General features: G+C 37.7%; 1 long non-coding RNA gene across 1 annotated transcript; it reads right to left on the bottom strand.

Annotated features, from left to right (window-relative positions):
* Nucleotides 1-1,770: 1,770 nt before the first annotated feature.
* On the bottom strand, nucleotides 1,771-6,461 carry LOC107301469. The gene is made up of 2 exons (XR_001549295.1): nucleotides 6,391-6,461; nucleotides 1,771-2,274 (listed from the first exon to the last, which is right to left on the bottom strand). It is a non-coding gene; the product is annotated as an uncharacterized LOC107301469 (long non-coding RNA).
* Between the last annotated feature and the right edge of the window lie 16 nt (nucleotides 6,462-6,477).

Raw genomic sequence — 6,477 nt, 5'->3', positions numbered from 1 at the left:
GAAAAACTAATTTGGCTAGTAGAAAATTACAGAAAAGGGATGGGTGATGGTAGGCAGGGCAAAATTGGGATATAACCATGATTAAACTCTTCCCCAATTTCACCCAATCTATATGTGTACTTTTGGTTTTTCTTGCCTAAGTGTAAGACTTTATTTTTCTCTACATTGAATTTCATTTTGTTAAGATAGGGTCCAGTGTTCAAGTCTGTCAAGATCCACATGGATCCTGAGTCTACCATCTAGAGTGTTGGCTATTCCTGCTAGCTTAATATCTGCAAATTTGATAAGTTCCCCTTCTATACCCTCATCTAAGTCATTTATGAAGATGTTGAAGAGTACTGGGTCTAGGACAGAATCTTGTGATACCCCACTGCTCACTTTCCTCCATGTAGACGTAGTTCCATTAAGGACTACTCGTTTTCTTTAACTATAACATACTGTATAAATGAGCAACTCTTGGCTGGTTTCAAATGATATTTAACCTAAATTAAATTATGACTTAGGGTAATTTGTGATGCCAGACTCGCTGATACATGCTTAGAAAATCTTCTAAGTTTTTTGCCTAGTTCACTTTCAACTGAAAGTAGTAGATTATGGCCTGCTATCTATTAGCTCAGTGGCAGTATCTGACGAACCTTGTGCTGTAAACTAGATAGGGAAATGGGGAAAAAAATAATTCTGGAAGATGACATAGTCTCAAAGAGCCAGGTTTGACTAAAAGGAAGGAAATATTAGCATCAGAATCCACAAGACCTCTTCAAACGTAACACGTTGTTGGGTGTATCCATGCCATAGTTGTGCCACTGTTGTGAGGGCTCATTTGGGCAATTTTATTGGCTGAGTGAGGATATTTTGGTGGCCTACCAAAATAAGTTAAGCATTTGATAAGATCTTTTTACTATGTTCTGAGAGTTAAAATATTGTAAAATTCTTTACCAATCAAAGAAGTAAACCTTGAGCCATTTCATAGCAGGTAGGAAGCATAGCCTCTCCCTCTTACTAAAATAGTAAAATGGGCCAGAAGCTATGGCAAATAAATGTGCAAAGAAGAAGAGATGAACTCCAGTAGAGAGAACAGAAGGAGATGATGCTATGGAGTTCTTGGTGCTATTTGAGCTTGATTTTTTGGGCTTGCAGGGGTTTCATTACCCAACCAAGTAATGTTGATTGCTGAAGGGGATGTGTTCTAGTCTTTTTGTTTCCTAGGGAACCGCATTTCCTTCATCAGCCAACACTCAGATAAGCAGGCATCAATACTAGATAGGCAGAAAACAAGGTACCCCAGCAAAACTAGCAGGGCAAGCTATAATATATAAACAGGCAGCAAACCCTACACTGACTCGCACTGAAGATGTTACCTAATTGGGTAGGAGGGGGCTGGGGGTTGCCAAATTGGAAAACCTCTAAAAAGTATTGTTAGTAGGACACATCCACAAAGCCAATATGACAATCTGCATCTACTTAGAGGCACAGAACAAAACTACGCACTTGAATTTGAGAACAATTGTGCTCATTTCTTGTTTTGAGAAAACCCACTTTAAAAAATGAGAACAAGATTCAGAATTCTGTAATGGATATATTGGGTAAAAGTTTTTTTTTTATTTGATTACTCTCATAGGCTGAGGGCATCAAATTATTGCTGCTAAGTTCTCTGAATCTGATGGAAACCAATCATCTTCAAATGACAACGGGACTTTTTATAAGTTAAGATATGAAAATTTATTAAGCAGCTTTGTGTGCAAAAATTGCCAACTATAAAACCATACAATATTTTTGAGACATTTATAATAACACAGCATCATCATATTCAACATATGATAAAAAACAGTTTTCCAGAATTGGATGGCCAATTCTTATAATACAAGGTAACAGACGTACATAAAACAAATTGTCTTTTATAGTAAACTATCTTTTGAGTGTTTCAAACTACCCATGTTTCTAATGTCTACTTTTTTTTTTAATCCAAACAATCCTGGGCAGTTTCTCCACTGTCTATTTCTTACCCTCCTCTTCAAGCAAGACAGAAAATGTCTTATCAAATATTTCAGCCTCTTAATATTTTCATAGCATGGTTCAGCTGCACATCCTTCATCTTTAAGGCTGTTTCTCCATGTTTTTAGTTGTTTTGACGTACCCTTGGTAATTGCAGGGTGGAGAGAAGAGAGATTGCTCACCAGCTGGAGTAAATAATGAAGGTGTCCACACTCCTTCCCTTCTGATAAACATGACTCAGTATCATGAAAGAAGCACTTCTCAGTTGAGCCATCCAGAATCCTGTATAATTACGAAGTAAGAGGAAAAAAAGATGGAGGGGAAGAATAAGATGGGAACGACTCAATAGAATGAAGGGCACAAGTCATAATTCTTTTCCTTTTTTCCTTATCTATCCTTTGATTCTTTTTGCTTGTATTGCAATTAAACATTATAATTTAAAATGTTTTTTTTAAAAGAGAACTGTCAGAAGGCAAAAAGACAGTTCGGTAGAGTCAAATTTTGGGTTATGGTTTTCAACAATTCTGTTGAGGACCAGACACTGTTAATCATATCTTTAGATTCAGCAGACTTCTTGAAAAGATTAAGCAGTATGTGGATTTTTTACCTTGATAACATCTTAGCAAAACTACTAAGAAAAGCCTAACATGGCAAAGTATATGCTGTGGATACTAGAACATCATCAAGTCTAGCCCCATTGCTATCTATCAGTCTTTGTGTTGGCAGAAAAACATATCAGCAAGAAATTTGCTCTCTCTTGTTGCTGGTACCAGTTTTGTCATTAGAAAAAAATATGTTTCCAGGACAGAAATGTTTGTGCCACATTTAGGCACAAGTAGGGAAATGCTGTAAGAATCAGATAGCCCTGAATTATCAGAGAGTTGATAATCTCTAGATCAGGGGTCCCCAACCCCAGTCCATGGACAGGCACCCATCCAGGGCATGCCAGAAAACAGTCCGCACAAACAAGCGAAGCCCCATCCACGGGATGCAGGCAGCATGCGAAACCATGCCCCCTCCGGTCCACGGAAAAACCTCTCTCCACAGAACCTGGTGCTCAAAAAGTTGAGGGCCGCTGCTCAAGATAACACAGTATAAATACCACTGTACCCAAATAATACAATGTACTACTTGTGCTTTTTAATGAAACAATAAAATAATATTTAACAAAAAAGAATTCAAGAGCCTGTGATGACTCCTGGAGTAAAAAGAAAAATGAAAAAGAAACTGTTTTTACTTATGTTATTGCACTCCTTTTATGTAAAGTTCCTAAAGGCTTTTTTGTCCCTGTTGTTCTACCAGGAACATAGTAGCCACTGTAAATTTGGCTTGCAAATTGGACCTAAAGAATATAGCCCTTCAAGCCAGAAATGCAGAATATAATCCAAAGGTAAGCACCAGTTTTCTCTCTCATCTAAGGATTCCCACCCCCCACCTCTGAGGCTGCTTCTCCTCAAACTCTGACCTCTCTAAATATGTTTCAAGCAATTGCTTGGCCTAAATAGATTCTCTTTAAGTTTGCTTTTTCCAAGGTGGCTTCATAGTAGTGTCCTGGCCAGTGAATGTCTACTTATAATTGCCATGCTTTGTTTGCTCATTTCTTATCTATATTCACTCTGCTATTCTTCTGCTATAGAAGGCTGCCTATAGAACACAAGACACACCCCTGACAACCCCATAACATCTCCAAGCCTTGGCTAGCATATCTTACTGAGCTCAAAAGATACAGTTGCCCAAAGCAGTATTTTTGAGAGTCTGGAAAGTCAACTCTACTTCCACTTATATTTTATAACCGAAGAGCAATTTGTTGTGCTAGTCTATATTATCCCACTCCCTCTGCTATCTGACCTATTCTTCCCTGCTTTTATTGAAAAAATAATTTCTGCCTTGCATGTCTATAGGGATACTCAGTCATCCAGGTCATGGTTGTTCCAAAAGTGTTTTTTCCAAAAAGCAACTGGACTTTCTTTTTTGACAACATTTCGCTTCTCATCCAAGAAGCTTCTTCAGTTCTGAGAATTGAAGTTGTGAGAACTGAGAACTCAGAAAACTGAAGAAGCTTCTTGGATGAGAAGCGAAGCATTTTCAAAGTAAAAAACAAAGTTCAGTTGTCTTTTGGAAAAAAACACTTTGAAACATCCTGCCCTGCATGTTCCAAGCCAGTTGTATGTAGCCCACACAATTTCTACCTTGTTAATGAATGTGACTGAGCAGTGGGTCTCAAATTCCTCTCCAGCAAGCCAATTCACACTGGTCTGTTTCCTGCTTTGGGGTAACAGCTTGGTAGTTCTTGCTGTAACTACCAGGAAACGTCACATTTGGTATCATACTTTTAACTTTGGACTCCGAGAGAAACTTTAATGTTTTCTGGTAATTAAAAGTAAATAATATTATTGTTTGGGTAAGAAGCATAGAGGTACTGTATCTGATTAGATGTTTCAAGCCCATCAAAGATTAAGAAAATCAAACTTTATTTTTTGAAAAAATTAAATATAAAAGCCCTGAAAATCACAAAAGAAAATACAGTATTCCAAGCAGATCACAAAATGGTGCTGGTCTGCTACAAATGAATGCTTTCTCAAGGAGATGTTGCAGATTAACAGACTACCAAAAGATTATAAATAAAAATAATAATCTCCTGCCTATCTAAAGAATGGTCAGCAAAATTGAGGCTATGCATTTCCTAATTTTGAATAGAGAATAATAGTGTTAGATGTTTGTCTAATTAAATGTCAGAACAAAGAAAGAAATCAGACTTAATGTAAATTTGGCTAGATTTGATACCTATTTAGAACTAGACTTCTCTTGAAAAGAGGCAATCCCTTGGTCTCAATTAGCTGGATAGTCCTCACAGGCCTGGTAAGTCCAAATATATCAAGACATATAAATCATTTGAATAGATAAAAGGCTACATTCACATTTTTTATTATAGACTTCATTGACAATGTTTATAAGCTATCTTTTATAAGGAGAGACCTATTTATGTAAGGGTTTGTATTTTCCCAGGCCAGTAAGGTCACTTGCAACTATTGAAGCAATCTCAAAATAAGGATAGAATGGGAAGAAAAATGTTTATGGTTTTCAATGGTCTAGCAATTAAGGCTAGAAAGCAGGAGATTATGAATTCTAGTCTTTCCTTAGCCATGAAAGCCAGCTGGGTGACCTTGGGCCAGTAACTCACTCTCAGCCCAACTCCCCTCACAGGGCTGCTGTTGTGGAGAGAATAGAAAGAAGAAAGAGTCCTGGATATATATGTTCACCACCTTGAGTTATTTGTAAAAAATAATAATAGCAAGATACAAATAAATAGATATTCATACAGTGACTAATATAGTTTTAAAAGGATTTTAAATTTGGATTTTTCTGAATTTTAGAGATTTGCTGCTGTAATTATGAGAATTAGAGAACCAAGAACAACTGCCCTTATATTTAGTTCTGGTAAAATGGTGTGCACGGGAGCCAAAAGGTAGGAATGCTAAACTTTACAAGATTCCTCATCTAAGGATAGGATTGTTGTGATATAAGGCTAATGTGATTGATTCAGACCATTAAAACTCCATCTAGTTTAGGCTGGGCATCAGACAACACTGTAGCCATCCTAAGAAACAGCCAACATCTTTTAAATGTTTTTAAGGCAATAAGTACATGTGCATTTATTGCATTGGGAATATCGATTAATTATTTATTTAGTGCCACAAGACCAGCTAGTGCAGGGGTAGGCAACCTTGGCTCTTTTATGACTCGTGGACTTCAACTCCCAGAATTCCTGAGCCAGCATGGCTGGCTCAGGAATTCTGGGAGTTGAAGTCCACGAGTCATAAAAGAGCCAAGGTTGCCTACCCCTGAACTAGTGCATTGTCAAATATAGGGCCCTTGGAAATTCCATTTAAAAAAAATAGAAATGTTCTTATAATATTCCACCACATTAGGGTTAATTAATCTTCCCAAACCTGCTACTTACCAGGTGTGTTGAACTACAGTTCCCATAGATCATCAGCTAGCATGGACAGTGACATGTTCGGCTGAGTATGAAAGGATCTGTACTGGTATTGCTCATTTAACAGCAGCAATTGGTTTCAAGAAAATAGCTTGAGTCATTGTGCAAAGGCAAGTGGCATAAACTTGATCTCCCCCAAAGTCCACGAGGCCTTACCTGGTCATTCCCAGGGGAAGAAAAGCAGTCTGGTGAGATTTTTGTAGGCGATAAACAATAAAGTCCCTGACTCAAGCTATTTTGAGTAGTTCTGGTTGCTGGTGCCTGACAGCACTCCAATTTTTTTGTTCAGTAGCAGGAAACTATGATAGATATTTCTAGCAATTGTGGCATGAGAAACCTTCAGAAGCCAAAATAACCGGTTGGGGAGAATACAGGTGACTAAGAGAATAGAAATTACTCACTCTTGTCGTAAAGCTTTGCTGGCTGGCTTTGTTTTTTAATGCTTGTTGTAAATTTGCAGTGAAGAGCAGTCACGACTGGCAGCCAGA

The sequence above is a fragment of the Protobothrops mucrosquamatus genome, unplaced genomic scaffold (assembly GCF_001527695.2).
Source record: "Protobothrops mucrosquamatus isolate PMUCROS unplaced genomic scaffold, P.Mucros_1.0 scaffold13213, whole genome shotgun sequence".
In the NCBI taxonomy this organism is placed as follows: domain Eukaryota; kingdom Metazoa; phylum Chordata; class Lepidosauria; order Squamata; family Viperidae; genus Protobothrops; species Protobothrops mucrosquamatus.
Note: the sequence above shows the minus strand (reverse complement) of the source record. Positions and strands in the feature narration are given on the sequence as shown.